The following is a 21,781-nucleotide window of genomic DNA, read 5'->3' as shown; positions in this document are numbered from 1 at the left end:
GGATGAAGTGTTGGTTGGCTTAAGAAGTCAGATAATGAAGGAAATAGAAAAATCCATCTTTCACCTGGATGATTGCTTTAGCTTCCTAGCCAGTATCCATGTCTGACCTTGCTACCCTATACTCTATTCTCAACAGAGCATCCAAAATTGTTCCTTTAAACTAAGTCAAGTTATGTCACTTCTCTATTCAAAATCCTCCTATGAAAATTGGTAAATTATATGTAAATCTCAATAGAGCTGAATAAACAATAACACCGAACACCATCACCTCCTACGTTTTCTCTTCTCATTCAGCATAAAAGCCAAACTGGCTGTGGCCATACTAGCCTGTGTGCTGTGTGGTCTGCACGCCTTACCTCTCTCATCTCAACTCCTGCTGTGCTGCTATCACTCACCCCTCTCTGGCCACGTGGCCTTCCTGATGCTCCCACAAAGGTTAAGCACATCTGCACCTTGAGGCTTTGCATTTGCTGTTGCTTCTGCTGAGGAACTTAACCTCCCTAATCCCCCTCCCCTCCCCAAGTATCTAAAAGGCTCATATTCCTTTTTTTTTTTTTTTTTTTGGAGACAGAGTCTTGCTCTGTAGCCCAGGCTGGAATGCAGTGGCGTGATCTCGGCCCAATGCAATCTCCGCCTCCCAGGTTCAAGCGATTCTCCTGCCTCAGCCTCCCGAGTAGCTGGGACTACAGGCGTGTGCCGCCACGCCCAGCTAATTTTTGTATTTTTAGTAGAGACAGGGTTTCACCATGTTGGACAGGATGGTCTCAATCTCTTGACCTCGTGATCTGCCTGCCTCAGCCTCCCAAAGTGCTGGGATTACAGGCATGAGCCATCGCGCCCAGCCCATATTCTCATTTTCTATAATATCATCTACCAGTGAAGCCTTCTCTCACTCCCCTATATTAAATAACAGCTGTCCTATGCCTTCCCTAGCCCCATTACTCTGGTATAGTTTCCTCTATTCATCACTATGAATGATGTTCAGTAGGTTAGGTGAATTAGTACATTTTTGAATTAATATTTTCAACTTACACATTTACTGGAATGTAACCTCATGCTCAGTTGAGGAACATCTGTGTTTACATTATTGTCTGTGTGCCCATCCAAGACTGTCAGTTCCACATAGGCAGGAACTTTGTGTTATTCACTGTTATATCCCAATGCTTAGAACATTAGCTGGCAAAAAGTAGACGCTCAATGAATATTTATTCAGTGAGTGAAAGAAAGAAAATTTTCCCTCCCTCTGGACAGAGGTGATATTTCAGGAAATAAAAAATACAGCACAGCTGCATTACAGACACACATGTATATTTTATTTGTACAAATCTGCCCAACAGGCTCAAGAAAGTATGTTATCTAAAGGTAAGAGTGAGATGGGAGAATCTCCTGTTTCCTCAGTCTCACTTCTCACAGCCCTCTCGTAAGTGAGCATCTTGCTATGCTGAGTTATTTTAATGTTTAAAGAACATAGTTGGGGTACATTTATACATGTATATTATTGCATGGTTGTATACACATTACATGTGCATGCACGTTATGAACTATTGTTCATAACAATGTATTCTTGAAAATTGCTATGAGAGCAGTTTAAGTGCTCTCACCACAAAAAATGAAAAGTACGTGAGGTGATGTGTGTTCATTAGCTTGATTTAGCCATTCTACTATGTATACATATTTCAAAACAACATGTTACACATGATGAATATATACAATTTTTATTTGTCAGTTATAAAGAAAAATTAGGCCGGGCGCGGTGGCTCACACCTGTAATCCCAGCACTTTGGGAGGCTGAGGTGGGCAGATCATGAGATCAGGAGTTTGAGACCAGGATGCCCAAAATGGTGAAACCCCATCTCTACTAAAAATACAAAAATTAGCCGGGCGTGGTGGTGCACGCCTGTAATCCCAGCTACTCAGGAGGCTGAGGCAGGAGAATCGCTTGAACCCAGGAGGCAGAGGTTGCAGTGAGCCAAGATCGTGCACTGCACTCCAGCCTGGGCAACTGGGCGAGACCTTGTCTCAAAAAAAAAAAAAAAAAAAATTGAAAGCAAATAATGAGCAATAAAAGAGATTATCAAGGGACATTTAATTGCATATGATTTTTCCACACTGCAAGATAGAACTTTAGAAATTAAACCCAGCTTAAGGTACAAATGCCTTGAAAAGTTTTGCTCACCAAAGACCATGTAGTCAGGGGCCAGTGGTCAGGTCCTTCTTCTTGATGCCATCTTATATAAGTAAGTAGAGACCTGAGAAAGCAGAGCTGAAAAAGGAAAGGGGCCCTGAGAAATCAGGACTGTCTTTATGGGAAGCCTGTCTGACTACCTGGATATAACCCACACCCTCTGTAAAAATGTCAGAATGAATCTAGGAACAGATTCTTTCCCTGCAGAGTACAAAGTGAAAGGCCACTTACATTCCTATCTCTGGTCACTGGTCCAATCTGACAAACCAGAAACAGGGCTAACTTTATCCTCCCATGATGGGTGGCACCGAGTGCACCAGCTCCCTCTTTGTTTGTTAACAGTAATACTTGTAAAGCATATACAATTTTTCGAAGTGCATTCACAAATGCCATCTCAAAGAACAAACAATTGCTCTTCGTCGCCCGCAGAGTGTAGGGAATCAATTCCACAGTTCTTTATAGAAGAGACTTCAGAAATTTACCAGTAAAACGAAACAAGCTATCTCTAGAGAGGAGGTGAGTTTCTGAGGAAAGAGCAAGAACTGGATGTCGGGAAACCTAAATTCTACTTGGCACTAAATACGTATATCACGGTTTTCTTGCAATTCCCAGGTCTACCTACCACCAAGGTCTGGGGTGGTTGCCCCTCCCCAGATAAACTGCCCCCCATCACAGTCAAAGCAAGGCCCAAAAGCTCTGAGCTCTGTTCTCATGACCCTCCAACCCAGAAGAGAACCCAAGCCCCTGACTGTTAAGGCTGGGATGAGCAGACAGGGCTTTGCCTCCTCCTGAACCCGAAGAGGGATGCTGGCCCAGGTCACCACCACCCCTCCACTGCAACGTGAACCAAATACCCAGCCTGACCTAATCGGCTTTCCTCCGCCCCCGGGCCCGGCCAGTGCATTCTCAGGCCTCTCCCGACCCGCCCAAATGGTTGTGTTTGAAGTGGACCTCTCTCCCCACCTCCCACACGAGTGCAATGGTCGGGAAAGAAAAAGCTCACCTGCTCCACGGAAAAATAAAGAGCACAGTCGGGCGATGTGGTTCCCAAGCCAGGAAGTACGCCTGCGCACGCGGCCGCCAGGAACTACATTTCCCAGCATCTTCTGCAAAGCGCCCTCTTGAGCTGCGTCTTTCACCGGTGTCTTTCTAATGCTTTGCGGGTTGCGAACGTGCGTCTTTTCCATCGTTGTTTACGTGAAAAGAAGAAAAAAGAAAAAGATTTTTTCTTTTGCTATAAACAACTGTAAATCCAAAGAGATGCAAAGTTTGCGTTAACAACACCCCAGACACAAAAGTAATACCTATTCACTACATTAATAGATGATTTATAAATAACTCTTTATTCAACAGATAAAAAACCAAACTACCCAGATGGATTCAGTGCAGAAATATTTATTAACGCAGTGATTAATATTTTTTAGCATTCTAAAAGTAAATCTCTGATTTATAGCTAGCTTCTTTGTTATGAGTGTGTGTTGAGGGGATGGTGGCAGGGGTGCGGGGCGGGCAGAGACAGGGGGCAGAGAGAGAGACAGCGAGCAAGCACCAGAGAGATTCCATCCAAGAATGAGGTCATACTTTTGGGGTAAATTTTTTTCTAGCTTTTTTCTTCCTGTTAGGAACTTAGGTTATGATCCCTTCAGTGCTACCAAACACAGTATACTGATGAACATCCTTGTAGAGTAATCTGTTCACTCCTCCACATCTGTTCTTGACAAAAACGTCCAAAAAACGAATATAATGAAGAGGGAATATGTATATCTTAACTTTTTTCTTAAACAAACGAATATAGATAGATAGATAGATTGTAGATAACAGAGAATAGAGGTAAGGAAAAAGAACAAAATTAGTCAGATAAAAGTTCACTCCAAGATACTCCCTATTATATAGTTAAATATGTAATTTCTATGCATATATATACAAATTCTGTATAATTAGATATTCTCAAGTATAAAACTATACATACTTTTAAAAATTGCTTTATTGAGCTATGATTGATATAACTGTACACAGTTAATATACACAACTTGATGTGTTTGGAGATAAGTATATATACCTGTGAAACCATTAAGCCATCATGCCATCAATCCCATAAATTCATCTATCACTTCCAAAAGTTTCCACCCCTTTGGGCTTCCCCCACCTTTTGTGGTAAGAACACTTAATGTGAGATCTACCCTCTTTACTTATTTTTAAGTATATAATACACTATTGTGAATCATAGGCTCTTTATGGTAAGAAGACATCCAGATCTTATTTATTTTGTATAAATAAATACTGAAACTTTGTACTCTTTGACCAAAACCTGCCCATTTCTCCCTCACCAGCCCCTTCACCATTTTACTTTCTGTTTCTACGTATTTCCTTATTTTTGATTCCACATATAAGTGAGATCATGCAATATTTGTCTTTCTGTGCCTAACTTCTTTCACTTAGCATAATATCCTCCAGTTTCATCCATGGTGTCATAAATGACAGGATTTCATTATTAATAAGGCTGAATAATATTCCATTATATGTATATACCACATTTTCTTTACTTGTCCACCAATAGATATTTAGGTTGTTTCCATATCTTGGCTACTGTGAATACTGCTGCAATAAACGTGGAAGTGCAGATATCTCTTTGAGATCCAGATTTCCATTCCTCCGGATATATACCCAAAAGTGAGATTGCTGGATCAAAGGGTAATTCTATATTTAGAGGTACATTTATATTGATTTCCATAGTGGCTGGACCAATTTACATTCCTACTAATAGTACACAGGGTTTGTTTCCTCTACATCATCTGTTATGTATTTATTTTTATAATAGCTATTTTAACAGAAGTATGGTGATATCTCATTGTGGTTTTCATTTGCATTTCCCTGATGACTAGTGATACTGAGCACTTGTTCATATACCTGTTGGCTATTTGTATGTCTTCTTTGGAAAAATGACTATGCAGATGCTTCACCCAATTTTAATTGGGTTATTTGTTTTTTGCCATTGATGCATAGGAATTCCTTTGTCAGGCAGATATTAACTCTCTGGATATTAACCTCTTATCAGATATATGGTCTGAAAATATTTTCTTCAAAAAATAAATTCTGTTCGTTGCTTTTTTATCTTTTTATTTTGTTGTTTCTTGCTGCGCAGGAGGGTTTTTGTTTTTTTTTGTTTTTTTTTTTGTTTTTGGTTTTTTGATGGAGTCTCGCTCTGTCGCCCAGGCTGGAGTGCAGTGGCGTGATGATCTCAGCTCACTGCAACATCCACCTCCTGGTTTGAAGCGATTCTCCTGCCTCAGCCACCTGAGTAGCTGGGATTACAGGTGCACGCCACCACGCCCGGCTAATTTTTGTATTTTTAGTAGAGATGGGGTTTCACCATGTTGGTCAAGCTGGTCTCAAACTCCTGACCTCGTGATCCACCCGCCTCAGCCTTCCAAAGTGCTGGGATTACAGGCGTGAGCCACTGCACCCGGCCAGTGCAGGAGGTTTTTAGTTTGATGTAATCCCACTTGGTATAATCCCACTTTGGTGTCATATCCAATAAATCATTGGCCAGCACAATGTCTAGAATATTTTCCCCCATGTTTTTGTCTAAACGTTTTATTGCTTCAGGTTTTATGTTTAAGACTTTAATCCATTTTGAGTTAATGTTTGCATGTAGTATAACATAAGAGTCCAGTTTCATTCATGTGGCTATCCAATTTTTCCAACACTATTTATTGAAGAGACTATCTTTTCATCATTGTGGGTTTATTTCTGAGCTCTCTATTCTGTTCCATTCGTCTAGACGTCTGTTTTTATGCTAGTCATACACTGTTTTGATTAATGTAGCTTTATAATATATTTTGAAATTAGGGAGTATGATATTTCCAGCTTTGTTAGTCTGGCTCAAATTTTCCTTGGTTATTTGAGTCTTTTGTGGTTCCAAATGAATTTCAGGATTTTTTCTGTAAAAAAAAAATGCCATTGGGATTTTACTAGTGATTGCACTGTATCTATAGGGCACTACTGGAAGTATGGACATTGCTATGCTTTGAATCTTTGTCCTCTTCAAAACTCATGTTGAAATTTAATTGCCATTGTGACAGTATTGACAGGTGGGACTTTAAAGAGGTGGTTAGGTTGTGAGAGCTGTGCCCTCATGAATGGACTAATGCCTTTATCTATCAAGAAAGTGCGTTTGCCACGTATGTTTATTGCGGCACTATTCACAACAGCAAAGACTTGGAACCAACCCAAATGTCCATCAATGATAGACTGGATTAAGAAAATATGGCACATATACACCATGGAATACTATGCAGCCATAAAAAAGGATGAGTTCCTGTCCTTTGTAGGGACATGGATGAAGCTGGAAACCATCATTCTCAGCAAACTATCTCAAGGACAAAAAACCAAACACCGCATGTTCTCACTCATAGGTGGGAATCGAACAATGAGAACACTTGGACACAGGAAGGGGAACATCACACACTGGGGCCTGTCATGGGGTGGGGCGGGGAGGGATAGCATTAGGAGATATACCTAATGTAAATGACGAGTTAATGGGTGCAGCACACCAACATGGCACATGTATACATATGTAACAAATCTGTACGTTGTGCACATGTATCCTAGAACTGAAAGTATAATAAAATGAAATAGCCTAACTATACTTAAAAAAAAAAAAGTGCATTTGCTTCCCCTTTGCTCTTCTCTCTTTGCCCTTCTGTCATGTGATGCCTTCCATCATGTAATGATATAGCAAAAAGGGCCTATCTAGATGCTGAAACTTGGATATTGGACTTTCCATTTTCCAGAACTGTGAGACGACAAATATCTGTTCGTTATAAATGACCAAGTCTATCGTATTCTGTTATAGCAGCACCAAATAGACTAAGACAGATGTTTTAACAATAGTAATTCTTCCAATTCACAAATGTAGGATGTCTTTCCATTTACGTGTCTTTCAAAATTTCCCAATGTTGTGTCGTTTTCCATGTCTACGTCTTTTATTTCCTTTGATAAGTTTATTCTAAGTATTTTATTCTTTTTGATGCTATTGTAAATGGAATTGTTTTCTTAATTTCCTTTTTGAATAGATTATTGTTAGTGTATAGAAACACAACTGATTTTTACATGTCGATTTTGTATCCTGAAAGTTTTTTTATATCCTGCAAATTCAGTAAAGAATTTGCTTGTTAATTCTAAGAATTTTTTGTAGACTTCTTAAAGTTTTCTATATATGGGCATACCTTATTTACTGTGCTTCACTTTATTACACTTAGCAGATAATGCATTTTTACAAATTGAAGGTTTGTGGCAACCTGCACTGAGCAAGGCTATCGGTACCATTATTCCAACAGTATGTGCTTGCTTGATGTCTCTGCGTCACATTTGGGTAATTCTCACAATATTTCAAAGTTCTTCATTATTATTATATCTGTTATGGTGATCTCTGGTCAGCAATTATGGATGTTATTATTGTGATTGTTTTGGAGTGCCACAGACCATGCACATATAAGACAGCCAACCTAATCAATGTTGTGTGTGTTCTGACTGCTTCACCTACTGGCCATTCTGCCATCTCTTTTTCTCTCCTTGGGCCTTTCTATTCCCTGAGATAAAACAATATTGATTAATTAGGCCAATTAATAACTCTATAATGGCCTGTAAGTGTTTAAGTGAAAGGAAAAGTCACACATCTCTCACTTTAAATCAAAAGCTAAGCCAGGTGTGGTAGCTCATGCCTATAATCCCAGCACTTTGGGAGTCAGAGGCAGGAGGGTCACTTGAGTCCAGGAGTTTGAGACCACCCTAAGCAACATAGTAATATCCTGTCTACAAAAATTGTTAACAATTTTTTTTTTGAGATGGAGTCTCACTCTATTGCCCAGGCTGGAGTGCAGTGGCACGATCTCGACTCACTGCAAGCTCCGCCTCCCAGGTTCACACCATTCTCCTGCCTCAGCCTCCCAAGTAGCTGGGACTACAGGCGACCGCCACCATGCCTGGCTAATTTTTTTTTTTTTTTTGTATTTTTAGTAGAGACGGCGTTTCACCATGTTAGCCAGGATGGGTCTCAGTCTCCTGACCTCATGATCTGCCCACCTCGGCCTCCCAAAGTGCTGGGATTACAGGCGTAAGCCACCGCGCCTGGCCAACAATTTTTTTAAAAGCTAGAAATGATTAAGCTTGGAGAGGAAGGTATATAAAAAGCCAAGATCAGCCAAAAGCTAGGCCTCTTGTGCCAAGCCATTAGTCAAGTTGTGAATGCAAAGGAAAAGCTCTTGAAGGAAATTAAAGGCGCTCCTCCAGTGAACACACAAATGATAAAAAAACAAAAAAGGCTTATTGCTGATATAGAGGAAGTTTTAGTGGTCTACATAGAAGATTAAACCATTCACAACATCCCCTTATGCTAAAGTCTAATCCAGAGCTAGGCTCTATCTCTCTTCAAGTCTATGAAGCCTGAGAGAGATGAGGAAGCTGCAGAAGAAAATTTGGAAGCTAGTGGAGATTAGTTCATGAGGTTTAAAGAAAGCAGTGTTCTCTATAACATAAATGTGCAAGATGAAGAAGCAAATGCTGATTTAGAAGCTACAGAAAGTTATCCAGGAGATCTAGCTAAGATGATTGAAGGAGGTCGCTACACTGAACTATAGATTTTCAGTGTGGATGAAATAACCTTATACTGGAAGAAGATGCCGTCTAGGACTTTCTTAGCTAGAGAGAAGTCAATGCCTGGTTTTAAAGCTACAAAGGACAGGCTTACTCTCTTGTTACAGGTTAATGTAGCTGGTAACTTTAAGTTGAAGCCGATGCTCATTTAGCATTCTAAAAATCCTAGGGCCCTTAAGAATTTTGCTAAATATACTCTGTGCTCTACAAATGAAGCAAGAAAGCCAGGATGACACTGGTTTATAGCATGGTTTACTGAATATATTAAGCCCATTGTTGAGAACTGTTGCTCAGAGAAAGATTCCTTTCAAAATATTACTGCTCAGTGACAATGAACCTAGTCGCCAGAGTGCATGCCTGTAATGCCAGCTTCTCAGGAGGGTGAGGCAGGAACCCGGGAGGTGGAGGTTGCAGTGAGCCGAGATCACACCATTGCATTCCAGACTGGGCAACAAGAGCAAAACTCTGTCTCAAAAAGAAAAGAAAAGAAAAGAAATTGTTTTATCATAAAGACACAAGCATGCGTATGTTCATTTCAGCGCTATAATAGCAAAAGACATGGAATCAACCTAAGTGCCCATCAACAGTAGACTGGATAAAGAAAATGTGGTACATATATGCCATGAAATACTATGCAGCCATGAAAAAGAATGAGGTCATGTCCTTTGCAGGAACACTGATGGAGCTGGAGGCTATCATCCTTAGCAAACTAATGCAGAAACAAAAAAACCAAACATTGCATGTTCTCACCTTTAAGTGGAAACTAAATAATCAGAACACATGAACCCATAGAGGGAAACAACACATATTGGGGCCTACTGCAGAGTGGAGGGTGGGAGGAGGGAGAGGATCAAGAAAAATAACTTATGGATACTAGGCTTAATATCTGGGTGATGAAATGATCTGTACAACAAACCTTGATGACATGAGTTTACCTATATAACAAGCCTGCACATGTACCCCTGAACTTAAGATAAAAGTTAAAAAATTTCTCTCAGCAATGTTTTATAGTTTTCAGAGCTTATCTTCATTAATTTACTGCTAAGTATTTTATCATCTAACATGCTGTTGTAATTGGATTGTTAAATTTTATTTTTTAATATTTTATTTTTAATATGTAGAATACAATTACTTTTTTATTTTTTTGAGACAGAGTCTCGCTCTGTTGCTCAGCCTGGAGTACAGTGGTGTGATCTTGGCTCACTGCAGCCTCCCCTTCCTGGGCTCAAGTGACTCTCCAGTCTTTTGTTTTGAGACAGAGTCTCACTCTGTCACCAGGCTGGAGTGCAGTGGCACGATCTTGGCTCACTGCAACCTCTGCCTCCCGGGTTCAAGTGATTCTCCTGCCTCAGCCTCCCAAGTAGCTGAGACGACAGGCATGCACCACCAAGCCCAGCTAATTTTTGTATTTTTAGTAGAGATGGGGTTTCACCATGTTGGCCAGGATGGTCTCGATTTCTTGACCTCATGATCCACCCTCCTTGGCCTCCCAAAGTGCTGGGATTACAGGTGTGAGCCACGGTGCCCAGCGACTCTCCATTCTTATCCCCCTGAGTAGCTGCCACTACAGGTGCAAGCCACCAATGTCTGGCTAATTTTTGTATTTTTTTGTAGACATGGGGTTTTGCCATGTTGCCCAGGCTAGTCTAGAACTCCTGAACTCAAAGCAATCTGCCTGCCTCAGCCTCCCAAAGTGCTGGAATTACAGGTCTGAGCCACCATGTCTGGCTTACAATTGCTTTTTGTATATTGGCCTTTTACCCTGGGAACTTGATAAATTTATTTATTAGTTTTGGTTAATATTTGTAGATTCCTTAGTATTTTATATGTCTATGATCATATTGATGTGAATAAGTAAGTGTTACTTCTTCCTTCTCAACTTGTCTGCTTTTCATTTATTTTTCTTCTCTTACTACACTGGCCAGGATTTATATTACAGTGTTGAATAAAAATGAGAACAGATAATTTTTTTCTGTTTTTGATCTTACATACAAAGCAGTAACCAGAAAACTGATAGGGGTAGAAAAAAAACTTACAATCTCTCGTTCATTTGTTCAGAGTTTTCATCATGAATAGATGTTGAATTTTGTAAAATGTTTGTATGCCTCTATAGACATAATTGTGTAAGTTTTTGCATTACTTTATTATGCTAAATTACATTATTTTCACAATTAAATTAAAAACTTGCATTTCTGAAATGCCATTCCAATTAATCAGAACAAATTTCTACATTTTATGTATTAATGGATTCAATATACTAATTAATGTACTAAATTCTAGAGAATTTATAAATCTATAGTCATCCAGGATATTGATTTGGAGGTTTTCCTATTTATGATGTCTTTGGTGTTGCTTTCAGGATAATACTGATCCACTAAAATGAGATGAAAAGTATTTAATTCTCTTCTACTTTCTCAAAGAGTTTTTATAGGATTGGTATTATTTCTTCCTTAAGTATTTGACAGAATACTCTAGTGAAGCCATCTAGACCTGGAGTTTTCTTTTGGGGAAGATTTAAAATTACTGCTTCAATTTATTTAATTGTTATTGGGCTACTTAGGCATTCTATTTCTTCTATACCCTGTTTTGGTAAAATATTTTTAAAGAAAATCTTCCATTTCATCTAAGCTGTCAAATTTCATAGTTTATATTGTTTGCTGTGTTTTACATGCCTTCAAAAAATGCAAACATGATTCTTAATTTAAGACCTCTATGAAAACAGGTCACTGGACCAATTCGGCCAGTTGTCTGACCCCTGTTCTACTTCACTCATTTGTGCTCTTATATTTATTACTCATATCCTCCTACTTAATTTTGGTTTAATTTGTTTGCATTTTTCTTTCTTCATATGGTGGAAGCTTACATCATTGATTTTAGACATTTATTCTCTTCTAACAAAACATATAAAGCTATAATTGTTTTTCTAAGCTGTGCACCAGGGCATCCCAATTTTTTTTTTTGTTTTTTTATTTCATTTCAGTATTATCCAAACATTTTCTGATTGTCTTGTATCTTTTGACTCATGAGTGATTCAAAATTGTGATGTTTAATTTCCACATATTTGAGGGCACTTCAGTTATCTTTGGGTTACTGGTTTTCAGCTTAATCCTGTTTGTTCACAGAATATATTCTGAATCTTTTCAATATTTTAAAATGTATTATGACTTTTAAAAAGTCATTCAGAAAATGGTCTTACTTGTTGAATGTCTCCTGTGCACTTGAAATAACATATAGTATGCAGATGTTGAGTGGAATGTTTATAAATGTCAATTAAATGAATTTGATAGGATTGGTCATGTCTATCACCTTCCTGCTGACTTTTCGTCTACTTGTTCTATCACTATTGGGAAAGAAGTGCTGAGCTCTATAACTGTAAGTCTGTCTGACTCTACTTTATATTCTGTCATTTTTTTCTGTTTATTTTGAACATCTTTAATTAGGTGTAGTCACCCTTAATTAGGATTGCTAGCTATGTTTTTATGAATTAACCATTGTCTGTTTTTGTCCCTGGTAATATAGTTTTTTTTAAAAAAATTACCTTTATTATTCTTTCTCTCTCTGTCTCTCTCTCTCTCTCTGTGTGTGTGTGTGTGTGTGCATATGCACGAATGTATGCATACAGATTCAAATTTTCTTTTTTTTTCTTTTTTTAATTTATTATTATTATACTTTTAAGTTTTAGGGTACATGTGCACATTGTGCAGGTTAGTTACATATGTATACATGTGCCATGCTGGTGCGCTGCACCCACTAACTCGTCATCTAGCATTAGGTATATCTCCCAATGCTATCCCTCCCCCCTCCCCCCACCCCACAACAGTCCACAGAGTGTGATATTCCCCTTCCTGTGTCCATGTGATCTCATTGTTCAATTCCCACCTATGAGTGAGAATATGCGATGTTTGGTTTTTTGTTCTTGCGATAGTTTACTGAGAATGATGATTTCCAATTTCATCCATGTCCCTACAAAGGACATGAACTCATCGTTTTTTATGGCTGCATAGTATTCCATGGTGTATATGTGCCACATTTTCTTAATCCAGTCTATCATTGTTGGACATTTGGGTTGGTTCCAAGTCTTTGCTATCGTGAATAATGCCGCAATAAACATACGTGTGCATGTGACTTTATAGCAGCATGATTTATAGTCCTTTGGGTATATACCCAGTAATGGGATGGCTGGGTCAAATGGTATTTCTAGTTCTAGATCCCTGAGGAATCGCCACACTGACTTCCACAATGGTTGAACTAGTTTACAGTCCACCAACAGTGTAAAAGTGTTCCTATTTCTCCACATCCTCTCCAGCACCTGTTGTTTCCTGACTTTTTAATGACTGCCATTCTAACTGGTGTGAGATGGTATCTCATTATGGTTTTGATTTGCATTTCTCTGATGGCCAGTGATGGTGAGCATTTTTTCATGTGTCTGTTGGCTGCATAAATGTCTTCTTTTGAGAAGTGTCTGTTCATCTCCTTCGCCCACTTTTTGATAGGGTTGTTTGTTTTTTTCTTGTAAATTTGTTTGAGTTCATTGTAGATTCTGGATATTAGCCCTTTGTCAGATGAGTAGGTTGCGAAAATTTTCTCCCATTTTGTAGGTTGCTTGTTCACTCTGATGGTCGTTTCTTTTGCTGTGCAGAAACTCTTTAGTTTAATTAGATCCCATTTGTCAATTTTGGCTTTTGTTGCCATTGCTTTTAGTGTTTTAGACATGAAGTCCTTGCCCATGCCTATGTCCTGAATGGTAATGCCTAGGTTTTCTTCTAGGGTTTTTATGGTTTTAGGTCTAACGTTTAAGTCTTTAATCCATCTTGAATTGATTTTTGTATAAGGTGTAAGGAAGGGATCCAGTTTCAGCTTTCTACATATGGCTAGCCAGTTTTCCCAGCACCATTTATTAAATAGGGAATCCTTTCCCCATTGCTTGTTTTTCTCAGGTTTGTCAAAGATCAGATAGTTGTAGATATGCGGCATTATTTCTGAGGGCTCTGTTCTGTTCCATTGATCTATATCTCTGTTTTGGTACCAGTACCATGCTGTTTTGGTTACTGTAGCCTTGTAGTATAGTTTGAAGTCAGGTAGTGTGATGCCTCCAGCTTTGTTCTTTTGGCTTAGGATTGACTTGTCGATGCGGGCTCTTTTTTGGTTCCATATGAACTTTAGTTTTTTCCAATTCTGTGAAGAAAGCCATTGGTAGCTTGATGGGGATGGCATTGAATCTATAAATTACCTTGGGCAGTATGGCCATTTTCATGATATTGATTCTTCCTACCCCTGAGCATGGAATGTTCTTCCATTTCTTTGTGTCCTCTTTTATTTCCTTGAGCAGTGGTTTGTAGTTCTCCTTGAAGAGGTCCTTCACATCCCTTGTAAGTTGGATTCCTAGGTATTTTATTCTCTTTGAAGCAATTGTGAATGGGAGTTCACTCATGATTTGGCTCTCTGTTTGTCTGTTGTTGGTGTATAAGAATGCTTGTGATTTTTGTACATTGATTTTGTATCCTGAGACTTTGCTGAAGTTGCTTATCAGCTTAAGGAGATTTTGGGCTGAGACAATGGGGTTTTCTAGATATAAAATAATGTCATCTGCAAACAGGGACAATTTGACTTCCTCTTTTCCTAATTGAATACCCTTTATTTCCTTCTCCTGCCTAATTGCCCTGGCCAGAACTTCCAACACTATGTTGAATAGGAGTGGTGAGAGAGGGCATCCCTGTCTTGTGCCCGTTTTCAAAGGGAATGCTTCCAGTTTTTGCCCATTCAGTATGATATTGGCTGTGGGTTTGTCATAGATAGCTCTTATTATTTTGAAATACGTCCCATCAATACCTAATTTATTGAGAGTTTTTAGCATGAAGGGTTGTTGAATTTTGTCAAAGGCTTTTTCTGCATCTATTGAGATAATCATGTGGTTTTTGTCTTTGGCTCTGTTTATATGCTGGATTACATTTATTGATTTGCGTATATTGAACCAGCCTTGCATCCCAGGGATGAAGCCCACTTGATCATGGTGGATAAGCTTTTGGATGTGCTGCTGGATTCATTTTGCCAGTATTTTATTGAGGATTTTTGCATCAATGGTCATCAAGGATATTGGTCTAAAATTCTCTTTTTTTGTTGTGTCTCTGCCTGGCTTTGGTATCAGAATGATGCTGGCCTCATAAAATGAGTTAGGGAGGATTCCCTCTTTTTCTATCGATTGGAATAGTTTCAGAAGGAATGGTACCAGCTCCTCCTTGTACCTCTGGTAGAATTCGGCTGTGAATCCATCTGGTCCTGGACTCTTTTTGGTTGGTAAGCTATTGATTATTGCCACAACTTCAGATCCTGTTATTGGTCTATTCAGAGATTCAACTTCCTCCTAGTTTAGTCTTGGGAGGGTGTATGTGTCGAGGAATTTATCCATTTCTTCTAGATTTTCTAGTTTATTTGCGTAGAGGTGTTTGTAGTATTCTCTGATGGTAGTTTGTATTTCTGTGGGATCGGTGGTGATATCCCCTTTATCATTTTTTATTGCGTCTATTTGATTCTTCTTTTTTTCTTTATTAGTCTTGCTAGTGGTCTATCAATTTTGTTGATCCTTTCAAAAAACCAGCTCCTGGATTCATTAATTTTTTGAAGGGTTTTTTGTGTCTCTATTTCCTTCAGTTCTGCTCTGATTTTAGTTATTTCTTGCCTTCTGCTAGCTTTTGAATGTGTTTGCTCTTGCTTTTCTAGTTCTTTTAATTGTGATGTTAGGGTGTCAATTTTGGATCTTTCCTGCTTTCTCTTGTGGGCATTTAGTGCTATAAATTTCCCTCTACACACTGCTTTGAATGCGTCCCAGAGATTCTGGTATGTTGTGTCTTTGTTCTTGTTGGTTTCAAAGAACAACTTTATTTCTGCCTTCATTTCGTTATGTACCCAGTAGTCATTCAGGAGCAGGTTGTTCAGTTTCCATGTAGTTGAGCGGTTTTGAGTGAGATTCTTAATCCTGAGTTCTAGTTTGATTGCACTGTGGTCTGAGAGATAGTTTGTTATAATTTCTGTTCTTTTACATTTGCTGAGGAGAGCTTTACTTCCAAGTATGTGGTCAATTTTGGAATAGGTGTGGTGTGGTGCTGAAAAAAATGTATATTCTATTGATTTGGGGTGGAGAGTTCTGTAGATGTCTATTAGGTCCGCTTGGTGCAGACCTGAGTTCAATTCCTGGGTATTCTTGTTGACTTTCTGTCTCGTTGATCTGTCTAATGTTGAGAGTGGGGTGTTAAAATCTCCCATTATTAATGTGTGGGAGTCTAAGTCTCTTTGTAGGTCACTCAGGACTTGCTTTATGAATCTTGGTGCTCCTGTATTGGGTGCATATATATTTAGGATAGTTAATTCTTCTTGTTGAATTGATCCCTTTACCATTATGTAATGGCCTTCTTTGTCTCTTTTGATCTTTGTTGGTTTAAAGTCTGTTTTATCCGAGACTAGTGTTTTCCCAAATTAGTGTTTTGGGTCGCTTGCTTTCAGCCTGAAGAACTTCCTTTATTATTTCTTGTAAGGTGGCTCAGTTAGTAATGAATTATCTCTTGCATTCATTTTTGAAAGATAAATGTTTTATGTTTTGCTGGATATAAAATTCTTAGTTGACAATTTTCTTTATGAGGCAGGGTGTTGCTCTGTTGCCAGGCTGGAGAGCAGTGACATATTCATGGCTCACTGCAGTCTCAACTTCCCAGGCTCAAGAAATCCTCTCACCTCAGCCTCTCAAGTAGTTGAGACTACAGGTGCACACCACCACACCTGGTTAATTTTTAAAATTTGGGTAGAAACAGGATCTTGCTATGTTGCCCAGGACTCAAACTCCTAGGCTCAAGCAGTCCTCCCATCTCAGCCACCAGAAGTGTTGGGATTATATGCATGAGCCACCATTCTTGGCCAAGAATTCTTTTAGGACTTTAAATGTGCCATCCCACTGCATCGTAGCCTCCATTTTTTTTCTGATGAGGAGTCAGCTCTTGATTTTATAAGGGCTCCCTTTTAATGACAAGTTGTTTTTCTCTTGTTGCTTTCAATATTTTCTCTGTATTTCAACATTTTAATATAATGTATCTGGGTGTATTAGTCTGTTTTCACACTGCTATAAAGAACTACCTGAGACTGGGTAATTTATAAAGAGAAGAGATTTGATTGACTCACGGTTCTGCATAGCTGGGGAAGACTCGGGAAACTTACAATCATGGCAAAAAGGTAGAGGGTAGGTCAGGTGTGGTAGATCATGCCTGTAATCCCAGCACTTTGAGAGGCTGAGGTGGGCAGATCATGAGGTCAGGAGTTCAAGACCAGCCTGGCCAATATGGTGAAACCCTGTCTCTACTAAAAATACAAAAATTAGCCAGGTGTAGCGGTGGATGCCTGTAATCCCAGTTACTCGGGAGGCTGAGGCAGGAGAATTGCTTGAACCTGGGAGGCAGAGGTTGCAGTGAGCCAAGATCACACCACTGCACTCCAGCCTGGGTGACAGAGCAAGACTCTGTCTCAAAAAAAAAAAAAAAAAAAAAAAGAAAAAGAAGTGAAGGGGAAGCAAGGCATGTCTTACATGGTGGCAGGAGAGAGAGAGAGTGAGGGAGTAAGTGCCACACTTTTAAACCATCAGATCTTATGAGAACTCACTATCATGAGAACAGCATAGGAGAAATCCACCCCCATGATCCAATCACCTCCTACCAGGTCCCGCCCTTGACACATGGGGATTACAATTCAAGTTGAGATTTGAGCAAGCCAAACCATATCAATGGGTGTAGTTCTCTTTGCATGTATCCCTTTTGGAGGACATTGAGTTTCTTAGGTATGTATTTTAATGTTTTTCATCAAATTTGGGAAGTTTTCAACCATCACTTTTTTCGTATATTTTTCTTTCTCTTCTGTTGTCCTGAAATTTTCATTATATATATGTTGATGTGCTAATTGATATCCCACTCTTCTCTGAGGCTGTGTTCATTTACCTTCACTCTTTTTTCCCTCTGTTTTCTGAATTTCATAATCTCTGTCACTCTATCTTCAAGTTCACTGATCCTTTCCTCTGCCAGTTGAAATCTACTGTAATCACTAAGTGATTTTTTCATTTAAATTATACTTTTCAACTCTGAAATATTTTGCTTATTTATCATTTTTGTCTCTGTTGATATACTGTATTTGATGAGGTTGTCATAACATCCTTCACTTCTTTAGGTATAATTTCCTTTAACTATTTGAGCACGTTTATAATGGCTGATTTGAAGTCTTTGTGTATTGTCTGACATATGTGTCTTCTCACAGTTTCTGTAGCTTGCTTTTCCCCTGTGTATGGGTTACATCATTCTGATTATTTTCATGTCTCATAATTTTTGTCAAAAAGTAGATGATTTAGATAATATATCATAGCAAGTTTAGATATGGATTCCTCCCAGGGTTTGCTGTTTGCTCATTTACTTGTTTAACAACTTGGCTAGACAATTTTAGTCAAAATATTTCCCCCATAGTGTGAAGTCTCTGATGTAACTTATCAGAGGGTTCAGCCTTGGGCATAAGTACAGTCACTCTGGGATGACAATGGATTTAGCAGAGTTGTCTCTGTCTTAATCAAATCTCTCTGTTAAGCCATCTGCCTCAGTTGGTATCACATCCAGCTGTTAGGCTCCACAAGTTGCCAGCTGCTGTTCTATTGTTTTCAGCAATACCCTGAAGCATAAGTTGCTCCAGTCTTTTTAGAGGTAGCTTTTGAGGCCTATCTTTAAGGTTTTTTTCAGACTCCAGGAGGGCCCTTCTAGGTGTCTCTTTCCCTCCTTCTGTCTGGTAAACTAAATGGGTTATAGTTTGGGCTTATTGTCTTCATGGAGCTACTGGATTCCTCTTAAATACTTATTGCCAAAATCTCTGTTGTGTTTGAGAGCACACTTAGGCTTGAATTTCCCTTCACTCTGTTCTAAATGAAGTCAATTTTGGAGGTGGGGAAAAGGTCAGCTTGAGTGCTGTCTGTTCTTACGGTCTTCCTGTCCTCTGGACAGAATCTCTGAGTCGTTGCTTTAGAGCTAGGGTTGGAGGACAGTGGCCCACTTCTCCTGCAGTAACACTCCTGTTTTGTGAGAAGGTACTGTATGGGTGTGGTAGTTTCTGTTCTCAGCTTGCTTCTCCTGCCACGGAACTTCCTGGATGAGTAAGCTGAAGCAAGGGTGATTGGTGCCCCAGTATTCAATACCTGTCATGGATAGGGTAAAACCTCTGGCTTGTGTAAAGGGGTCAGTGGAAGAAAGAAGCACTTGACCTCTCAGCTGTATTTGCCTGAAATTTAGCTTTCACAGTGTGGACCTGGTGGTGAGGGGATGAGAAATTTTGGTGGCCTGCCCCTCATGGGGTGGCTTGATTGGAAACTGGAGGAGCCCTATCTTCTTAGCCACTTCCTAGAGTGGAGCTTCCATGATAGATGAAGTAGGAAAGTGGGAGGGAGAAGATGGGTCATGGCACACATGCTACAGATTCCCACTGTCCTTAATGAGATTTAGATTTTCTTGAATAAATGTTTTTTCCTTTGCTGTGTTCCCTTAGGACAATTTTGAGTGTCTTAAATTATAATATTACAAATGTCACGAGTTATGTTTGCTTTACTGGGAAAAAGGAACTCAGACCTCCTACCACCATTCTGGAAGTGGATTTGTGGCTATTTTTTTTTTAAGGTCTCTGCCCTGACTGACAAAATTCCACATCTCTTCTGATGGTCTTTATGAATATTCCTCAAGGCATTTTGGGGCAGCTCTGACAGCTTGCAGCTATATTAGGCCAGAGAGGACAGAAAACTCAGGGAAGGAGGAAGAAACAATGACTGATAGGAATGATGAGCGCAAGAATGTCATTTAAGACATATCTTTAAATAAAGCTATTCTTATATGGTCAACATTTCAGTCTTGGCATTTCCCTTTCCACTTCAATCCTATTACGTGGTATTAATTTATTCTGTGATTTAAAATATCTTCATTTCCTTTACATCACAAACTAGTATTTTTAAAACACTATAACCATATTAAAAAGACACCTTGCATAGTTACATTTGAATTCAAGTGCTTTTTTTTAGTTAAAGAAGGGAAACGGTCTCAGCCAGGTTCTACAGATCTTTCTTCCTCTGTCTCCCCCAAGCAATTGCAGTTAACCTGCAAAATCAGGAACCATGATTGTTTTAGTTTTTTATTGTGTGACACCCCCCCCTCCCCTCAACTTTCTGCTAATGTACAAAAAAATTTTCTACAAACTATTGCTTGGCTGTTTCACCCTAGATAAAATATTGATTAAAGTCATTTTGCATATACATTTTTATTTAGAATGTGCTGTTTTAAGCAAATATTGCTTTTAGTAAAGTTTTAAACAGCACAATGTAGCCACAAGACATTTTCACTTCTTTATTCATTAAACTTTGTTTCACTAGATAAGATAAAGCAATTAAGCAAGTAATGATGAAATACCTGTTCCTCTGTGTTTTAGTGGTACATGAGACAACAAAAATGAATCTTCTGCATAGAAAATCCTCCAAACCTTGAATATCTAGTGCTAAAGAAGATAGCAATTAAGAGTGTGTGTGTCAACACCACAAAGTGATTGAGTCTTGGTGATGAGGTTGGCATGCTTTTTGTTTTTAAGATGCTGCCAAGACCCAATTCTAATCTAATGTCCTCCAAAAAGGAGCCTTGGTAAAGCCTAAAATATTCATGGATGTCTTGCTTATCCGTCTTTTGCCTTTGGATAATACAATATGCCCTGAAATCAGAATGCAAGCAAAGGGGAATTGTTGGTTCTACTTTACTGTTCATGACAATGAATACACTTCTTTGTTCCTTTCCAGGATTTGAGTACTCAGTTTGGTTAGTAAGAACTTTAAAAATGAAATAGGCCGTTTGTAATTCCTCCATCCAGCTCAGAAGCTATTCTGCAAGAGCCATACTGTCTTGACTAATCTCTACCTAAGCTACCAAAGGGGTTTTGAAATTCCATTTTCTGCACCTTGTCAGAAAAAAAATAGTCTGCAGTGTGACTCCCTCCTATCCCATTCACCACACACTTGCATAATTCCATTTCAATCTGTTATACCCTAAGAATGTCTGAAATAGGGTAGATTCAACTGTGAAAATGGTAAGACCTTGAACTAGAATTTTAAATAAATGTAACACCTAAGCATCAGCATATCTATACACATCAGTACATACATTTAAAATAAACATTAGTATCTCATTGGAAGGCATAATTAACTATTTAGTCATTTAATTTGCAAACAATTTTTACCATATTTTTAGCACTAAGGTAGTCCCATTTGTTACAACTTTTAATTCTGCCTGAAATTTTTGAAATATCTGTAAGAGTTTACGTATAGTGCAATGTTTCAGAGTCTCTAGGTATGAGCTGTGCTTTCTTGTGCGACTTTAACAAGTTATTTTCTTTGTGACTCAAATCTCAGTTGTTTAAAATGAGAATGGTAACTGACTCAGAGCCCAGTATACATAAGTGCTATAATTGGAACAACCTCTACAAAATTCATGTTCAAATTTAATTGCCAGTATAATGGTACTGGGAAGTAGAGCCTTTAGCCTCTTTCCTATTTGGAAAAAAAAAAAAAGTGCAGATCACTGCCAGTGCTTGCTTAATTTTACATAAATATACTCTTTCAAGCTAAAGCAAATCTGACTGATTTTCAATGTGAAAATAAAATACAAAACTGTTACTGGAGTCACTTCTAAACAGAACTAACAGCAGAATCTTCTGAATCATCAGAATCATCTATTTTGGAAAAATCAGATTCATCAAATATATCTTCAGCTAACAACTGTTTGAGAGCAATGTTAACATCACACATAGGAATGCTACATTTTCTAGGATTTGACCTTTCCAGTGATTGAGAATTACTATATTTTGTAAATGGAAATAGCACTACTAAAAACAGAAGGCTATAAATAA

The 21,781-nt window shown here is 38.7% G+C and overlaps 1 protein-coding gene across 5 annotated transcripts in view; it reads right to left on the bottom strand.

Annotated features, from left to right (window-relative positions):
• The window catches only part of ZNF883 (zinc finger protein 883), a 63,624-nt gene extending 60,261 nt beyond the window's left edge, over positions 1–3,363 (bottom strand). For 2 of the 5 annotated variants that reach the window (XM_016961440.4, XM_016961439.4), the window contains exons 1-2: positions 3,189–3,363; positions 2,177–2,263 (exon numbers count right to left, since the gene is read on the bottom strand). The gene's annotated coding sequence lies outside the window, so the exon portion shown is untranslated. The remainder of the gene's footprint in view (positions 1–2,176; positions 2,264–3,188) is intronic. The other 3 variants (XM_003312217.7, XM_063787602.1, XM_016961441.4) reach the window with 2 other exon arrangements.
• Positions 3,364–21,781: the final 18,418 nt, after the last annotated feature.

This window comes from Pan troglodytes, chromosome 11, assembly GCF_028858775.2.
Source record: "Pan troglodytes isolate AG18354 chromosome 11, NHGRI_mPanTro3-v2.0_pri, whole genome shotgun sequence".
Classification (NCBI taxonomy): Eukaryota; Metazoa; Chordata; class Mammalia; order Primates; family Hominidae; genus Pan; species Pan troglodytes.
The sequence above is the reverse complement of the archived record's forward strand: the minus strand, read 5'-3'. Positions and strand labels throughout refer to the sequence as shown.